The sequence below is a fragment of the Crocuta crocuta genome, unplaced genomic scaffold (assembly GCF_008692635.1).
Source record: "Crocuta crocuta isolate KB4526 unplaced genomic scaffold, BGI_CrCroc_1.0 scaffold33, whole genome shotgun sequence".
Classification (NCBI taxonomy): domain Eukaryota; kingdom Metazoa; phylum Chordata; class Mammalia; order Carnivora; family Hyaenidae; genus Crocuta; species Crocuta crocuta.
The window spans coordinates 742,150-761,195 of record NW_027529203.1 but is presented as its reverse complement, the minus strand read 5'-3'; the positions used below and the strand labels follow the sequence as shown (position 1 = coordinate 761,195).

At 41.7% G+C, this 19,046-nt stretch overlaps 2 long non-coding RNA genes and 1 pseudogene across 5 annotated transcripts in view; 1 reads left to right on the top strand and 2 right to left on the bottom strand.

The window, feature by feature from the left end:
* The window catches only part of LOC144226836 (uncharacterized), a 165,882-nt gene extending 157,951 nt beyond the window's left edge, over window positions 1-7,931 (bottom strand). For both annotated transcript variants that reach the window (XR_013333753.1, XR_013333754.1), the window contains exon 1: window positions 7,770-7,931. This is a non-coding gene — a long non-coding RNA (uncharacterized LOC144226836). The remainder of the gene's footprint in view (window positions 1-7,769) is intronic.
* LOC144226838 (epithelial splicing regulatory protein 1 pseudogene) lies at window positions 3,421-5,345 on the bottom strand (annotated as a pseudogene).
* A 123-nt stretch (window positions 7,932-8,054) lies between the features above and the next one.
* The window catches only part of LOC144226835 (uncharacterized), a 183,734-nt gene continuing 172,742 nt past the window's right edge, over window positions 8,055-19,046 (top strand). The window contains exons 1-4 of one of the 3 annotated variants that reach the window (XR_013333752.1): window positions 8,055-8,114; window positions 8,664-8,798; window positions 9,055-9,232; window positions 14,023-14,200. This is a non-coding gene — a long non-coding RNA (uncharacterized LOC144226835). Of the gene's footprint in view, window positions 8,183-8,663; window positions 8,799-9,054; window positions 9,233-14,022; window positions 14,201-19,046 lie in introns of all 3 variants that reach the window. The other 2 variants (XR_013333750.1, XR_013333751.1) reach the window with 2 other exon arrangements.

Below are 19,046 nucleotides of genomic sequence, written 5' to 3'. Positions count from 1 at the left end.
CTGGGGATATCTTTTATTTTTAAGCCAAGTCTTTAAATCCAGCTGCCTCTTTATTTCTAGGAGAGAGAGAGAGAGAGAGAGAGAGAGAGAGAGAGAGAGACAGCGTGAGCAGGGGAGGGTCAGAGAGAGAGGGAGTCGCAGACTGAAACAGGCTCCAGCCTCTGAGCTGGCAGTCAGCACAGAGCCCGACGTGGGGCTCGAACCCACGAACGCGAGATCATGACCTAAGAGAAAGTCGGATGCTTAACCGACTAAGCCACCCAGGCGCCCCCCAGCTGCATCTTTAAAACTAGTATTTTGCAAGATTATTTTTGCTTTCCCATGTGTGTCCTCTGAAGCAGAAGTAAATGTTAGAAACTGACAGGTTCTATTTCTCATGCTAGAGGCACAAACAGTTTCTTTATGTTTGGGAACCATCATGGTTCCTACTTTCTAGAACACATTCTAAGCTCCTATCAACATGGGGTGTCCAGCAGCTTCCTCAGAATCCAAGACAGAGATCTCCATTTTCTAAAACAAAGTAGCCAACCTGAAGGACTCAATCCATAGAAAAGAAAGAAGTCTGCCTCCTTAGCTCTGTCTGCCCTTCATCCAAAAGAAGTGCAGGTGGCAGATAGGGGGCAAACTTTTAGTCATCAAGTCATTACTGGAGAAGGCAGTAAAGGAAACCTGCAGGCTGCCTGATGTTCTTGTTATGAGAAACAAATGTCTTCTCCAAAGTATAAATTTCCCATTTATGATCTAAAATAGATGCCTTGATTATGTATCTAAGCAAGTGGAAGACAGTTGCTCATTACCTATAATCCAAGTCTAGTTTAGTTTATTTGTTTGTTTGTTTGTTTTTTAGTTGAGCATTCCTACCAAATCAAGTTTTAAAAATAGAACAGGGTCACCTGGGTGGTTGAGCTCAGACTCTTGATTTTAGCTCAGGTCATGATCCCAGGGTCATGGGGGTCCAGCCCCATATTAGGATCCACGCTGAGCATGAAGCCTGCTTAATAGTCTCTCTCTTGGGGCACTTGGGTGGCTCAGTCGGTTAAACGTCCGACTTTGGCTCAGGTCATGATAACGTGGCTCGTGGATTTGAGCCCCTGCATCGGGTTCTGTGCTGACAGCTAGCTCAGAGCTTGGAGCCTGTTTTGTATTCTGTATCCCCCTCTCTCTCTGACCCTCCCCTGCTCATGCTGTCTCTCTCTCTCTCACAAATAAATAAAACATTTAAGAAATTAAAAGAAAAGAGTCTCTCTCTCTCCCTCTACCATCTTCCCAGCTTGAGTTCACGCTCTCTAAGAAAAGAAAAAATTATTTGTTTTGTTTTTAATTTTTTCAGCATTTATTCAGTTTTGAGAGACAGAGAATGAATGGGGAAGGGGCAGAGAGAGAGGGAGACACAGAATCTGAAACAGGCTCTGAGCCATCAGCACAGAGCCCGATGTGGGGCTCAAACCCACAAACTGTGAGATCATAACCTGAGCTGAAGTCGGATGCTTAACCGACTGAGCCACCCAGGCACCCTGAAAAAAAATGTTCTTAACAGATCAGAGACTGCCTAGTGTTTGTGCCATTTACTGACATAGCACTAAACCCAAGGACTCCATGTATAAATATCCTTTTCGCATTTTAACAATAAAAGAATGGTTAGAACAAGGATGTGATCACAGTCTCTAACATTGATTGAATTATATTGTCTGTACTTGTTACAAATAAGTTTATATAGTTTTGCTCCATTTTCTATGCATTTTCTCTTTTAAATTGTCTTTCACAAAATATATATTTTAAAAAATCAGAAGATAAATGTTTAGAGGAGCAAGTTTTATGAATTATTTTTCCCTTGGTTACTATTGGCGATTCGAGGGATCATCACGGATTTTGAGTAAAGTGGCGTAGCATGTCCACGGTTCCCTCTTGCCACAAGATCAGGGACAGGAAAAACTGGAAACTCTCTCTCCCTCTCTTTTTAATGTTTGTTTGTTTGTTTGTTTGTTTTTGTGCTTGGAGATGACTGGGGGAGGGGCAGAGAGCAAGGGAGACACAGAATCTAATGCAGGCTCCCCAATGTGGGGCTCGAACCCATGAACTGTGAGATCATGATCTGAGCCAAAGTCAGACGCTTAATCAACTGAGCCACTCAGAAGACCCAACTGATGTGCTTTCTAAAATTAAGAACAGAAATGGCACCTTCTATATCTTCTTGGTTTACTTGTTCTCTTTGTGGCCAAGCATCTAGTCTCTGTGCTAAGTTAGATTAATAAACTCTGCAGCCATACGCCCTCACCTAGCAGAGCACAGGAGTGGGAGCTATAATGCAGAAAGCAAAAGCCCCAGTACAGGAGGGGTCCCCAAACTCCTTTCAACCACAACAGCTAAAGGAGCAAACTTTGCAGATGGGAGCTTACAGAGTGCAGTCAGCATTTATCTCTCCCATAGAGGGTGGGGAACAGTCACTGTTAGGTAGTCTCAGTCCAGGGCTCACTGGCTTCACCTCTGGCTATTTGGCAGGCGCAAAAAATGATGACCTTTAGACAAAGGCCCAGCCTGGCTCATGCTTTTTGACCCTGCTACACAGTCAAGCCTGACTCACTTCTGACCTACAGAACTGTGAATAAATTGGTGTTCTTTAAGTCAGTAAGTTGGCTTAAAATCATTAAGCCAATTGAAAACTAATACAAACATCCTATCACTGCCTCTTGATACCAGAGCTATGGCTTCATCTAAGAAAATCTCGACAGTTTAGGATTTTGGCTCAACCAGATCAATGACATAGTTGGGGAGGGAGTAAAGGTGAGGTGGGGGGAGGGGACAGACTTAGATTACCTGGTGTGAAATAATGTGTGTGTGTGTGTGTGTGTGTGTGTGTGTGTGTAAACACCTGGTTCCTGATGCAGAGCTCCCCAAGCCCCTCATAATAGAGGTGCTAAGAGAAGTTTTTTTCTTAACTTTATATTTTTGATTCCAGTTGCTGACACAGAGCTCCTAAGACCTTTGCAATTTCCTAAGTACTAGGAACATCTGACACTAAACTCCTAAGTCCCTTGGAAAATCCTGGAGTGTCTTTTGTTCTAATAAGGTGACGGTTCTTAGATGTGGGGTAGTCATGAGAAAGACTAACCCATTACTAGAATCTTAGATCTTTTGGCCCTATCTTTCACTTCCACAAAGAGAGGAGAGGGACTACAAATGGAGTTAATTATTAATTAATAATAAGTAATTGTAATGAAGCCTCAATTAAAGAATCTCAATTAGCATGAGGTTCAAGAGAGCTTCTGGGTTGGTGACCATATTCACATGCCAGGAGGGCGGCACAGCCCGTCTCCATGGGGATAGAAGCCCCTATGCTTGGGACACTTCGGGACCTCACTCTGTCCTGCTCATCTGGCTGTTCGTCTGTATCCTGTATCATATATTTTATTATATAATAAACTAGTAAATGTGAAGAAACAAAATGTGCCTTATTCCAAAGTTTATCTCCTCAGCTGAATACTGAAAGACTTTAGCATGTGTGTCCTTCACAGTTTTTTAGGACACTTCTTTGCAGCCACAAATGCCTGTAGATTTCATCTGGATAAAGACACCTTCACCCATGGGTAACCCTGATGATTCAATACCATGCGAACCCTGGGAGCTTGAATATCTGGATAAAACTCCCCCCAAGAAAGTCCAGGACATCCTCAATTGTGGCTGCACAGGAAAGATTTCAAAGGTGTATATGGTCATTAACATCTGTAGGGGTACAAACTGCCTAGGTAGTACTGGAATAATGATTGGAAGAGGAATGAGGGGCTCAGAAATGATTCATCATCTGCTGAATTTCAGCTGGTATTCTCTTGAAGAGTTCAATGTATCTTTTACTTACTAAGTCCTTGGCTCCTTTATTGTGTTCTGTGTATATCCCTCATGAGCAGAGGACAAAAGCATTTCCTGTTGGCCTACTGATCTAGGAGGTAACAAAGAGGATGCCTTTCTCCCCCCTCCCACCATTGATGGGGGCAATGCTGTCCAAAAATGCCACCATGTCATCAGATGTTAGCACTCACATGCAGATGATGAATTCTTTCTCCTCAGAGAGAAATTGGGCTACTTCTTTGGATGTACCACCAGCAAATTTAAGAAAATTATCACCTGTTCCTTTGTAATCTCAATGTACTGGGTCTCCATGTGATGTTTGTGCATCTGTAGTACTAAGTCTTTGTACTCCTCACTTACAAACCTGACTGGGGCTTCTCTCTTCCTTCCACCCTGGGCATTCAGACAAATTTGCTATACCTCCCACAGCAATATTGAGTCATTCAAAGAATCCTACAATGTCTTGATCTGAAGACTGCCATAGTAAACCTTGAGTCCTGACTACAGTATTATAATCAATAAGCTTCATCTTGCTGCAAGTGCCACTTCCAAATTTGAAACTTACTATCTCTGGATCTGAAAATCTGTGATGATAGGGTTTTGAAATCATTGCTAAAATTATATTCCCCACATCTAGCTTGAGAGGTTCCATACTGAGAGATCAACCTATTCTCAAAATTTAAACACAGTGTCATTGCTGCAATATCCTGTTTATCAATATCAGATTAACCAGGGTAATATTTCTTGAATTCACTTCAAATATTAAAATAAGTACTCAGGCAGTAATACATTCTTCTCTCATATGTGGAATTTAAGAAACAAAACATGAATATATGGGAAGAGAAGGAAAAATAAGTTAAAAACAGAGAAGGAGGCAAACCATAAGTGACTCTTAAATGCAGAGAACAAACTAAGAGTGCCTGGAGGGGTATTGGGTGGGGGGATGGGCTAAATAGGTCATGGGCATTAAGGAAGGCAATTGTTGGGATGAGCACTAGGTGTTTTATGTAAGTGATGAATCCCAAAATTCTATTCCTGAAATCATTATTACACTATATGTTAACTAATACGAATTTAAATAAAATTTTAAAAAATAGCCAAAAAAAAAAGGATTCAGGCAATAATGCATTCTTCTTGGAAGCCTTCAGATGTGGGATTTGCCTGATATGAAGTTGCCTAACAGTATAGAGACTGAAGGAGAGTTCCCACCCAGGTGTTGACTTCATTGTTCACTGACTGGTTAAATTGTCTCAGGGCTGGGTCCACCCACTGCTGGGAGCATAGGCTTTTCATAAGGATCTTAGTCTCTTTTCCATCAGTTCCAATAGATCCAGTCTAACTAGTATTTTGTGCTAGTTATTTTGTGTACTCGTTCTTAGCCAGGTCCACATTTTCCATAACAGCACTATCAGTTCCTTCTCACTGGAGCCCAGCTTGACCCCACAAGTGACCCCAGCAGTGATTCCAAAAAGCATGATCAAGTAATCTAGAGACTCTTTCATGATGATAGGTGAGGAGAGATAGATAGGAGCCTCCAAGGGGGCTTGGAGATAATGAGGTGGGGTGGAAGTGAGAAGAAAACCTNACACACACACACACACTCCTCCCCACCCCTGCTAACCACACAAGTCCACAGCAGACCTGCACTCTACACTCTGGCCAGTTAGTGTGCAGCTGCTGGCCTCCAAAGGCCTGGGCGATCTCTTAGAGTAAGTGACCCAGCAGCTGGCACCAGCAGCCTCAGTGGGTCCTGCTACTGCTGCTACGTCTTCCCCTGAGTCTTTGGTGATCCCATCTTCTTCACCATCAATGACATCACAGTGTTGGTCAAAGGCAGCTCTAACCCCATTGAGCTTCTGGAAGCTGATGAGACACCCGGACTGGGGGAGCCATCTTAGTGACCCACTTGAGCAGCTTCCCTGGCCTCAGTGATCCCCCATTAGGAAAGCTGCGTTAGCAGGATAAAGTGGCCATTGGTGAGGCTTTATATACTCATCTCCTGGGTGTCCTGCTTCTCAATTCCTGCATGCCTCACAGCTGGTGTGCTATGAGCTCTAGGCTGAGCTGGCCGTGAGCCACTGGCTGTCGCCAACCAATCCTACCAAATTCTTCCAGACGACAGTCATGGATGGGCTAGCTGCCCCCTTGGCCTGCACTAACCACACCCTGGCTTCTTGGAGCCTTGGCTGGTATGACACCCCATGGCCCCATCGAGAAAGGTGTTTTTCCCTGGCTGCACTCCACCCACCCTCCTCCTGGAAGGCCTGGCCTCCTGGAGAACTCAGGATTCTTGCAGAGAATGTGGTGACCCCCAGGACCTAGCAAGGACCTCAGCAAGCTGAAAGTAAGGAAAGCATGAGCTCCCTGGGCAGCTTGAGGAAGAAATGGCCCAATGATGGCACCCTTCAGGCCTGCCCAGGAGCACTCCATGGTGCCCTGAATGACCCGCCACAACCAAAGCTCTCACAGGCCTGAAAAAAGCAGCCAGGGCCCCTCGCAAGTAAACGGGGCACCCTCTCCGACTGCCCCAGGAGATACACAGGGCAGCCTCCGTTGTGGTCGATGTTAAGAAGGCGGGTCTCCACTCTCTCTGACCCTTCCCTGCTCACGTTGTCTCTCTCTCTCTCTCCTAAAAATAAATAAAACATAAAAAAAAAAATTTAAAAAAAGAAGGCGGGTCTCCAGGCAGCCTTCAGGCCCAGCAGAGTGACCAGCACACCCGGCCCGGGTGTCCCATCCACAGGGAAGCACCCAGTAGCCCCCAACAAGTTCCAGCTTCTGGTGGAGGGAACAGCTCGGCAGCTCCCCAGTCCCCTAGATGGTGGCCCGCCCAGCTGGAAGAGTACGCTGGGGCTGGGGATGCGGCCTAGGGGCAGACAGCAAAGGTCTGGAGGAGAAAACACTGGAGCTGCTGTAGGCCACCAGTGGCTCTGGCTCGCGAATCCACAGGCCAGATAAAGGCTGAGGGCGGCTTTTGCTGAGCCCACAGCGCGGCCAGGAGGCCAGGCGGGACGTCACTCCCGCGGTTGCCTACAGGGGTGGGCTCTCCGCACGGGCAGGGATGGAGTCACTTCCGCCTCCTTGGAGCCTGCGCTGCGGCAGAGCCGGGCGCCGCAGAACCGCCGCGTCACCACCGCCGAAGGGCACGGGCTGAAGCTCGCGCAGCAGGGCCCGGGCGCGGTGCCCCGCCTCCCCGAAACGCGAGGGCCTACCGCGAGTGGTCACCGCACGGCTGCACCCAGGGTACCGACTCCCCTATCCCCGGCGGCTCCAAGGGCAGGGGCGAGGTAGTGCTCTGGCGGCGAGTCCCTACCCACGGTTCTCTGACACCACGAACTCAGAGGAAGATACGAAGGATTTCGGGGTTCTTTGCCAAGACTCGCTGCCAGTTTTCTCCCACCGTTGCCCACTCCTCCCAGCCTGTGCATGGTGGACCCCCCCCCCTTTACTGCTCCCAACCTTCAGCCCCCAGCTGTCAGAGGGCCTAGGCAGCTCGCAGAAGTCCCGGGTTCGCCCCTACGCCAGTACTGCCGCCTATTTGGAGGCTGTCAATACCAAGGAGGCAAGCTACCTGAGAGCCAGGCAGCTCAGTCTGCAACTCAGCGCCCGGGGCGAGGCCAGTTCCAAGGGTGCCCCTGTACAGAAAGTCCTCAACCCCCAGACGCAGCTCGAAGCCCATCTGAGTCAGCCAGCAGCCGACTCCCTCCCTCTTTCCCTGCCCTCGGTCTACACCGACCTGGCCTATCTGCACAGTTGGGGTAGCGCCTGGCTGGAGACTGACCTGTTTCCCCTGGTGAGCCGTGCGACGTCGCCAGCGGCCAAGTGCAGCGCGCGGAAGAGGGCGAGAGGGGACGCGCGGAGCGGGCCGGGCGAATGAGGGGCAAGCCCCAGTGGGCCTGTGACCTCCAGATGACCCTGATACTCACCTGCGTGGCGGCGCACAAGTAGTAGGAGCAGGCGCAAGCCCAGCACAGGTGTTGGGCTTTCAAGGTGCTGGAAGCATAACAGCAGCGTCCACACAGGTCGAGGCCTTCCGGATTTACACGGTGAAATTTTAGCCCAGACCCAGACACCCAGAAACCCACACCTTCGTTTCACAATCTATGGCTGTGCTGGGATTCTGGGATTCACCTGCGTCACAATAAACCAGGTACTCCACTGGAGAGAGGGAGGAAGGAGAGAAGGAAGGAAGGAGGGAGGGAGGGAAGGAAGGAGGAAGGAAGGAAGGAAAGAAGGAAGGAAGGAAGGAACCACCACTGTCCACAGATTCTGTGAATATGTTACCCAATATGTTACCCTACGCGGCAGGAGAGACTTTGGAGGTGTAATTAGGGTTCAGGTATAATTAGGAGATTATCCCGGATTGTTAAAATGGACTCCGTATAAACAAATGGGAGAAACTCCTGGTGTAGTCAACCAGACAGAAATGTAGAACCACAGAAAAAAAAAAAGTCATAGCTACTGGCTGTGACTAGAGCCTCCAGCAAGGAGTGTAGCAGGACCAAGGCTTGACCTGGGCTTGGTGAGACCCACGGCCTATTTTTGACATATGGAACTGGAAGATTATACATTTTAGTTGTTTTAATTTGTTAATAGATACAATGTAGCCATGGCCATGCAGGTCTGGAACACAACTGAATTTGACTTTTAATGTAATAATGTGCTTGAGAACCCTGAACTATACTTTATCTACGTTGGTAAATGAAAGTGTATGACTAGCATTGCACAGAAAAGTGGAAGAAATAACATGGATGTTTGTTTCTGTTTTATCTTCTTCTATTTATGTTATTCTTTCACTATGTACCATCTGAATATTTTAGGTAAATCCAGGAAAAGTTGGATATGGGGTCTGGCTTTCAAATATGGAATACTAAATAAGGACACTGCGCTTCTTCTCAGAAACAGTGTTTTGGAATGAATAGGAACCTAGGAAGCAATAGAAAAGCAATGCAATGGTGAGTATTCTGGAATGTCTAGATCCTGTGGCATGGCAGCCAATTTCTAGTGGGTGGAGTCATACTAAACAGACTGGATTTCTCGTATTTCTTTAATTTGTACCCTATTCCATTTCTACAGCTGGTTAGCTAGATGGTATATACAATGGGCCCTCTGATAGCTGTTCAATATTTTTTAGCAGAAATTACAGAAATCATTTTATATTGTTTAGTGTTAAGAATACTAACTAGTATATTCCCTCCCCGTTCCTAACAGAACCTCAAAATTCTTAGTGATCATCCTGCCCCCAATACAGGAGTGAGCCTTACCTGGCTTATATCAATTACTACATCCCAGATGTACTGTGGTGGTTGGTCTGTATGTGGTTCTGTGTTCTAATCTGGACCATCGAGAAGGAGGGCAGCTTTTTCAGAAGGCATCTGTTTTGCTTTGGGTATGATTGCCTTTACTATCTAGTTTTATAATACTCAGAAATGATGAAATTTAGAAAAAATAAATAAATTATCCATTATTCAAGTTAAGAAATAGCATATTTATAACTTTGTTTTGGACTTAGAAAATCCTAGATTCTATACTGATTAGTATATAAGTATTATAACAAACTGAACAAAATATCTGTGTGTGTGTGTGTATGTGTGTGTGTGTGTTCTAAATAGTGACAGATGCAATGATAAAACTTAGCTGGAAATAGGTATAGTGAGTGAAGGGGGTTATTTGCCTTTAAACAGAATGGGAACAGAATGGATTGTGTATTAGCAGGCCAAGAATCCCTCTGTGGTTGCTAGAAAATAAAAGAATAAACTGCAAACAAACAAACAAATGAATAAATAAGTGTATTTTTAAATATATCAGAGACCAACTGACAAAGACCAGATGCACTAAAATTCCAGAGAAAAAAAGCCTTTTAAAATGATTTAATGATTGCCAGCTACTTAATTCCCTCTGGGAATTTGCCAGATCTTGGCATAAGTTGTGTTTCTATTGGCCCTGGTAGACAAATTTTATAGGGGACTAAAGAAACAGCAGATATTTTGACCATCTTATTCTGTTGGCATCACAGACTGGAGACTAGATATTCCAGTTAAGCATTTCTCTGGAAAAGATCACTTCAAAATTTAGGCTTAAACTTTGACTTAAAACAACATTTATTTTCTCTTAGAGTTTCTTTGGGATAAGAATGCCAGGAAATATTAGCTGGATGATTCTGGCTTAGAGTCTCTGAAATGGTTGCATTTGGATATGACTAGAGCTGGAATAGTAGAGGAATGGAATACTGAGGGCTATCTGTCCTCTGTCTCTGTCCATATGGTCCCAGGCTTATCTATATAATCGCTATCGAATTGTTTGGGCTTCTTCAGTTTGGTGGCCTCAGGGAAGTTGAATTGTTAACTGCTGTAGGCTGTAAGAGTAAAAGAATCTGGCAAAAAAGGCAGAAACTAAATCACTTTTGATGATGAGTTAGAGCTCATGGTGTGTTGCTTCCATCATACTCTTAGTTCATCTCCCCTAAACTCATTCAGCAAATTGTTAATATGCTTGGAATGAGGTTAAAAATCCAGCTCAAAATTTCTGGAGGAAAGAACTGTCAGGGTTGAGGAAAGGGAAACTTAGGCTCAATTAAAAGTTTGAAAGGAGCCCATTTTAGTACATTTGAGCTACGATGACAAAAAGCACAGAGTGAGTGGCTTATAAACAACAAAAACTTATTTCTCACAGTTCTGGAATCTGGCAGTCCCAGATAAGAGTACCAGCATGGCCAGGTTCTGGTGAAAACCCTCTTCTAGCTTTCAGACTGCTAGCTTCTTGCTGTGTCCTCATATAGTGGAAGAGGCAAACTAGCTATCTGTGATCTCTTTTGTAAGTGCACTAATCCTGTTCATGAAGGGTCCACCCTTGTGACCTAACCACCTCCCAAAGAAAACCCACCTTTTAATGACATTACCATGGGTGGTAAGTTTTTAACATATGAATGTAAGAGACAAACATTCAGATCATAGCAGAACCTACCTGCGGAACTGGAGTGAAGCAGAAGTGCCCTAAGTTTAACTATACGTATAAACCATCCCCCATCCGTTCAATCCCCTATTTTATTGAGATGATTGGCCCTTCACTCTATCTGCCCAAAAGAAGAAAATACATACTTTTGCTCATGGAAGATATAACCAGAACTTCTATAGTCGGTTCTGTATAACTGTTGTCATTGCTTTTATTTATTTTTTTGAAGTTTATTTACATATTTTGAGAGAGAGAGAGGAGTATGGGAGGGGAGAGAGAGAGAGAGAGAAAATCCCAAGCATTGTCAGTGCAGAGCCCAATGCAGGGCATGACCTGCGAGATCATGACCTAAGCCAAAACCAAGAGTCAGATGGTTAACCCACTGAGCCACCCTGGTGCTCCATGTGTCATTGCTTTTACACCTGAATATGTAGTCGGAATCAATGTGTTAAATGCTTCCACTTCCTCTTCCCATAAGTACCAGAAAGGGATTCCCCTAATGGGGAAAAAAAACAGCAAAACAAAACGAACAGAGAAGTGATAAGAACACTGGGCCCTCCTATTCTTATAATCCTTTGAAGTTTGAGCCTTTGTGACTGATGATTTTGAACACTGGAACCTCTGGCAATGGGACGCAGTCTTAGGGATTTGTACTCATTTTCTCCCGGGACTAGCTACCAGGCCACATTTATTTTCAAAAGCAGCTATTTGCTTATTATTAAACTCTTGTATAAACTGAACACATGAACACTGAAGGTCTTGTGACTTCCAAACCAAATATTCCTATTTGGTTGTGGATCAACTCAGATTCAAGGATTAACAAAGAAGATAGTGCCCAGAAAGCTAACTAGTGAAATGGAAAACTTACAGTCAAGAACACAGGTGATTTGGCCCAAGTAGCTCTTTAGTTTTATATGAAAAAGTGACAACTATCTCATTAGGGAAAACTTCATTTTCTACTCCATTGACTGAAGCAAAGCTACTGGCTCAGTGGGGTCCACAATTCACAGAGCTTCCCCCAAATACCTGGCCTGGTCCACTGATGCTTTGGATGTGGTGAAACCTGACAGTACCCACTGGGCTATGGCAGCTGTTGTATCTCACCATCAGCTATCCAGAACTGCCAATGGCATGCTCTCTCTGTTTATTGGGCTGAACACAAGGCTATGGGCATGTCTCTGGCCAATACTCCCCTTGATTAAATTTGTTATAGTTTCACTGGCTCTTGAGCTAAGACTCAAGAGATTGAGTTCTTATTTTGTCTCCTGATTGCAAAACTATAAAATTAAAGACACCTCTCTAGGGAAATGTACATCATTTGTTTCCACATGGCTACTAATCATGGCTACTAATCAGACTCTGGATTATTCACATAAGATGCACACAGTAAGGGTCTTTTAGCTGAAGAGACCCAATGAAGTCAGGGTCTGATTAAGATATTTCATCACCCAGATTATTAGCACTGCTGCCTATATTCATAATTATACCAGATATGGCAACTGAACCACTATTGACTGAGCACAAAGTAAACAAATCAGTGTTCTGATGCAGAATCAAGCACTATGTGCCAGATTTGTGACTCTTGCCAAAAGCTGGCCCTTTGGTCGCATGACCAATATGGGGCAGACTATGGCTCCTGCTCGCTCTTGACATACTGACTACACCAGAACTTCAACCACTGTCAAGACTATTTGGTAGGAACACAACAATATTGGTACTTTTTCACATTATGGTGCTCCTGTTCCAGTGTGATCAGCTGATTTGGACCATATAATTATGGCTCTTGGAACTAAACTGTGTTATGTGTTCAGCTGGACAATTTTCCATGTGATAATGATGCACCCTTTTTTTTTCAAAAAAGAAAAAAAACCCTCAATGACTGATAATGTTTTCAGTAGACTTTCCCCACACCCTAATATCCACAGGTATTTGGTATAATTTCGTATTGAAATATCCTCCTCTAAATCCATTCAAATAATTTATAATTCTATCTCTCATCCCCTTCTCCCAGTCCAAAGACCTTGGTAAGGCAGCTACAGGATGGCAAACAATTTTTTTTTCATCTGCTTGTATTCTCTTGATGGGTTGATGTAATAATAAATCATAAGGAAAATGAACACTTATATAAGTACACTAATTGCCAAGAATTCCGTATACTGGCCTACAAAGAAAAGGACAAATACCTGTCTGTACATTTTGTAACAATTCCACTTTTCCTTATACATTGATGTTTTCAGATGGAAGAACTGGTTTCCAGTAGGTGCTGATTAAAAATAGGTAAAACTAGCTACTAGAATGGTACATACAGATTTGGAGACAATAGAAGAGAAACAGTTCTAGGACCTGGAAAGGGAACATGTCCTGGAGATACAGAAGAGTGAGAGGGAATTAATGATCCCTGGAATCTTACCCACAAAGGAAAACATCCTAGAGCAATTCTCCCAAACCAAAGTTGGATCCTTAAATGTAATTGACTCTTGGGTCTGCCATGTCCAAACATATTGACTCTGATAAGAATTGATAATTATTTTCTTTAATCATTGGAAACAATAATAGATGGCCACAGATTGTGTACATTCCATGTGAAATAGTTGTCAGAACCTCTATTTGTATTTCTTACCCTTATTTCCATTGTCATCCCACTGATATTCTATAGAGAGGAAGAGAGCCATATGTCTATAATAGGGACAAACAGGACAGATTGAAAGCTCTCAGGCAGTCATTCCATAAACAAGAAGTAGACTCAGTCATTTTGTCTGAAATGGGAGCTGTGAAGTTTACCATTTGACTGAAGAGACACATTGGAGGCACTATCAACTGCCCCTGATTGATATAGACCTTGCTTGGAGGTATCCAGCAATTATCAATATTTTCTTCCAGGTGGAATTGTGTGTACTATTGTTACTGTATTTTCTTTGTAGAACCAGGTATTAACTTGCTTTCTTCCCCAAAACATAATGCACCTTAGGGGTGGTCATAGAGACTTCCATGTGTTTCAGGAAACATAACCAATAGATCATGCATTCCTCACATGTTTGTGGAGATCTTCTGAAATGAAATGAAATTAAGCTACCCTTATTTCTCAGGTAAAACCCTGGAAGACTCTGTGTGTGTGTGTGTGTGTGTGTGTGTGTGTGTGTGTGTGTGTGTGTGTATGTGTAAGCATCAATTTCTCCTTCCCACTTTCTCAAAAGTAAAATTCTTTTTTAATGTTTATTTTTATTTTAGAGAGAGAGAGAGAAGAAAGAGAGGTAGAGAGAGAGGGAGATAAAGAATCTCAAGGAGACTCAATGCTGTCAGTGCAGAGCCCAATGTGGGGCTTGAACTAACAAACCATGAGATGATGACCTGAACCTACATCAAGAGTTGGTTGCTTAACCAACTGAGCCACTCAAGCACTCTCAAAGTAAAATTCTTAAAATAGTTAATTGGAATTTAAAATGCTTTTCTTATTGTGATTAAAATTAATTGCAAAATGCAAGACATGGATCTTGATTTAACTGTGTCCATAACTAATAGCTGGCAATTCATCTTTGACATTCAGAACTTGGGCATAAAATGTTAGAAGATATTTTAAAAACTGAGGAAGTAAATATGTAATTTAATTCAACGTTTTCATTAAAAAATACATCAGATTGATAAATTAAGACCAATGAACTGGACACTAGTTTCATAAATAAAGTTTATTGGGATACCCTCCCAATGAAATGCATTTTTTTCTCTAGGCAATCAAATTCTCCAAATTTCAGCCTCTTACGTTGTTCTAATATCCATACTGGGCACAACTATTTGGGTGAGGTTTGCCTGAGTAAGGAGCTTTTTAAAGATGTGGACACCCACCTTAATATCTTGTTCTTTGGATTTGGCAGTATATCAAAAGTTCACATTTTAAGGCACTGCCAAAGGAAGATGGATGCCCATTGGGCACACACAGTTGTGTAGGGGTACTTATTTGAATTTAAATACATAGGGGAGTCAACTCTACCTTTAAATCTATACCTGTCTTAATATTTCAAGTTAATTTTTCAGTTTTTTAACACTTTCTGGCTGTTATTTCAGAACCCACATATTTTCAAAATACTGGAGTTCATATATGAGTCATTGATGTGTTTTCACATTTATCATGACAAAGACAGCAGCAACATCCCTGACATGAAGAGTGAGGAAGAGGGCATGATATGAATCATGGTTTGAGATGACCACTTGTAATTTAGGAGTTTATTTGCGTAAGGTATATATACAACACCTATTCCTACTGTGGTCCAATGGAACTGAAGAAGTGTGAATTATTGGATGGAAATCCACATTGGTGTTACTTATATAGACAATCTGGTGATTGCAGGTTTGCTGTATAGCATTTCCATTATGAAACTAATGTTTCCTCCATGGATAATGGCACAGGCAGGAAATCTTATGAAATGCTGCCTGGTAAACAAAAATGAGAGGCCTAATATTTTTCTACTACTAAAGATTTGTTACCTTCAATACTAAAAGAGTTACTGCATTAATATTAGTGAAATAATATCCTTATGAGTCCTTGTTTCTAAAATTGTGAGAGGCCCACACATTCTTATTCAGATTATTGCATTTATATTGGATTGTAAAATAACTATCCTGGAGACAAGTGGTAAAACAATTTTTAAAGTGCAGAGACTTATATTGCATGTCAAGTGATTATTTTCAGAGAGTAAAAATCAAATTCTCTCTGCTATGCAGCAGGATGCTATTTTATGATAATAGAAGACACTTGCAAACAAGTCTTAGTATAGTTTTAAAAATTAGTTTTCTGCTTCTTAACATCACCTTTACAAATGATTCATCAATGGCTGCTGCCAACATCCTCTTTTCTCACTTATCTCATTTCGCCCTTCTCATTTTTTTTTTATTTTGACAGTTTATCATGCTTATAAGAAGTAGAGATGCTGCAACTCTTATAAGCTGACATATTTAGAGCACCAACTAGATTATTGCACATTTTCAAATTGTGTCATTTTGTCCACCCTACCCCAGTAGTCAAAACAATAATTCTCCATACATCTTTGTATTCTAGAACCATAGATTGAAAAAAAAAAAAAAGTCCTTAATTCTAGACAGCCCAGAATGATTCGTGAAGAGGGAGAGGAACCTCGGTTGGGGAAGTAGAAGTTCTGCATGTTCCCAGAAACTAGAAACTTGTACCAGACTAAACATGACAATATTAAGCAACTATTGTTGTTAGAAAACACAAAAGAAGAGAAATACAATATACTGCATGAAACAGCTAGATAGATGAGGTACTGGCTGGGAAATTTATTCAGGTCTACCAAAGTTCTTGTAGGAATAGTTCACAGAAAAGTGCATGTGTGGTTAATTGATTTAGCCAATTGATCTCCTAAAGAGAAGGAATGAGAGTGAGAAACCATGAGGTAGCCTCATGAAGCAAGACCAGACAGCCAGATTGGAACCAGGAGCATTAGCCTCATTTAAGGAGCTGGAGTTGGTATAAATATGAGTCAATCTATCATATCCCTTGCCTTCCTAGGAATAATGTTTTCTCTTATTATCAGAATACCCCTTAAACTTACACGAGGGCTCTAGTGTGTGTAAATAGATATGGCCTCAAAATTATTTGAGTAGGTGAGAAGACCAGAAATCTCTCCTAGTTACAGTAAAGATGAATATCACACGATAGCCTGTACCAGTGTGAACTCTTTCCTCTCCTACACAGGACAAGTTAAGGCAAGGTTAGTAAGATATGTGGTTCTGACCCTATATAAGAAAAAACTCAGTAGACAAAATATCTCACTTACTCATTCAGTCAGCAATTAATTGTTGAGGATCTTTGATCCAGGAATTTTTTCCCAGGCCTTTAGGATTTGACAAAGAGCAACAAAAACAAACAAGCAAAAATCCATGCCTGGTGGGAAATTATATTCTCATGTGGGGAAAAAAAAATATTTAGGTGATCTTCCATAGATGGAATTATTTGCATTTGAAATAAATTTATTGACAACTCTTTGTGAGTAAAAGATCAGATATATCCAAGTACTGTGAACTGAGGGAGCCAAAGGAAAACAGGTTGTCTATTTTGTTATCCTTAAGACCTCTTCAATATTTAATAAAGTACAAAACTCATGAAATGCTTCTATGTGCATAGGCTCACTGACATGAAAACAATGACAAGACTAAGCTTTGGATCTGGGTTTCTCTCTCTCTCTCACACACACACATACACACACACATATACATGCAAATACACACATACACACACATATACATGCAAATACACACATACACACACACACACAAATACAGATTCTGATTCTGAGACAGTTTATAGACACTAGAATACACATGAGTAGGTAGCACAACAAAAGAAAGGGAAAGCTCTGTCTGCCCACATAGCAGTATCAAGCACAGTGCCTTTCTGATGAGTTGTGCTGACTCGGCAGTAAATCACCCTGTGGCCAGATTGGGTCAACTCTCCTTCAGCCCTCCTACCCAGAGCCTTCTTTCCCATACCTCACCATGTTCTTTGTTCAGTAATTCCTCAGATGAAAATATTAAGAACAGGGGCACCTAGGTGGCTCAGTCAGTTGAGCATCCAACTTCAGCTCAGGTCATGATCTCATGGTTGGTGAGCACAGCTCATGAGTTCTAAGTCTCACGATGGGCTCTGTGCTGACAGCTCAGAGCCTGGAGCCTGCTTCAGATTCTGTGTTTCCCTCTTTCTCTGATGCTCCCCTGCTCATGCTCTGTCTGTCTCTCTCAAAAATAAATAAACATTATTTTTTTAAACATTATGAAGAAAGCATTTTTTTTCTCTCATTAGGGATAGATACTTAGGAACTTTTAATCTAAATCTCTCCCACTTTTCAATTTGTGAAAATTTTATTACCATATATTGTCTTCCATATGTTCCAGCCTGCTTTTCCTAATACAAATGATATAATTTTTAAAGCAATTTCTGTTGACTAAATAGCACAGATGAGAATTTAAGCTTCTGATAGATATAAATGTATATATATATATATATATATATACANTTTATACATAAATACATAGAACTTCAAAATAATTTAAAATGGTTTTCTGACTTCATAAGGAGTTTGATTTTTTTTAATTTTACTATTTTATTTTACTTTACTTATTGTCCCTGTCATAAAACTTGTATTTTATGTGGAAATTCTGTATTTAATTTTACATGGAAATTCTCTGACTCTATGCTCGGAAATCTGATTCTGAAGCCTAGGATTGGGTCTACCATCAATTCTGATATAGATAGGTAAAGTAATACACTTTAAAGTATACTGAAATCAGAATGATTCACTTAGAGTGATAAGTATATTGAAATTAGTAATCTTTCTGAAGACATTATAAAATGACTAATATTAAGCCAGCATTTTCTCTTTTATTAATTTTTTAATGTTTATTTTTACATTTGAGAGAAAGAGAGAGAGAAAGACAGACAGAGGGTGAGCAAGGGAGGAGAGAGAGAGAGAGGGAGACAGGAACAGAAGCCGGCTCTGGGCTATGAGGTGTCAGCATAGAGCCTGATCTGGGACTCAAACTGAGGTGTGGTGAGATCATGACCAGAGCCAAAGTAGGATGCTTAACCAACTGAGCCACCCAGGTGCCCCAAGCCAACATTTTGTTACAAATATTTGTAAATTAAAAATCACAAGTAAGCAATTCTGCACTGTTTTCATTTTTTTAGGGCCAGTTTCTATAAAGGAATAACAAAATGAACTCATTTTTCTAACAAAGCTATAAATGTTCTCCATATGAAAATTTGAAATCAGAAAACTTCAGTAGAATTAGATCTACATCTTCTTAACTAATTTAAATTGAAATTTAAATAAATTTAAAGCAAATGCTATGATTGACTTTAAGTAGTGGAGAGCAAGTAAGCATACTTTAGTGAAGGGAATTTTGACTTATAGAGGTAGAAATAAACATCAAATTTAATCTTATTATTTTGGAAAATACTATGTGTTTAAATTAGATCTATCTACTTTAAAAATGTTTAAATCTTCACATAAAAGTGGTAAATTACAGAGGCACCTGGGTGGCTCAGTTGGTTGAGCGCCTGACTCTTGATTTTGGTTCAGGTCATGATCCCAGGGTCATGGGATCAAGCCCTGCATTGGGCCCTGATTAAGATTCTCTCTGTTTCCCTCTGTCCCTCTCCCCTACTTGTGCTCTTTCTCTCTAAAAAAAAAAAAAAAAAAAAAAAAAAAAAAAAATTAATACTAAAACCATCACCACCCCTA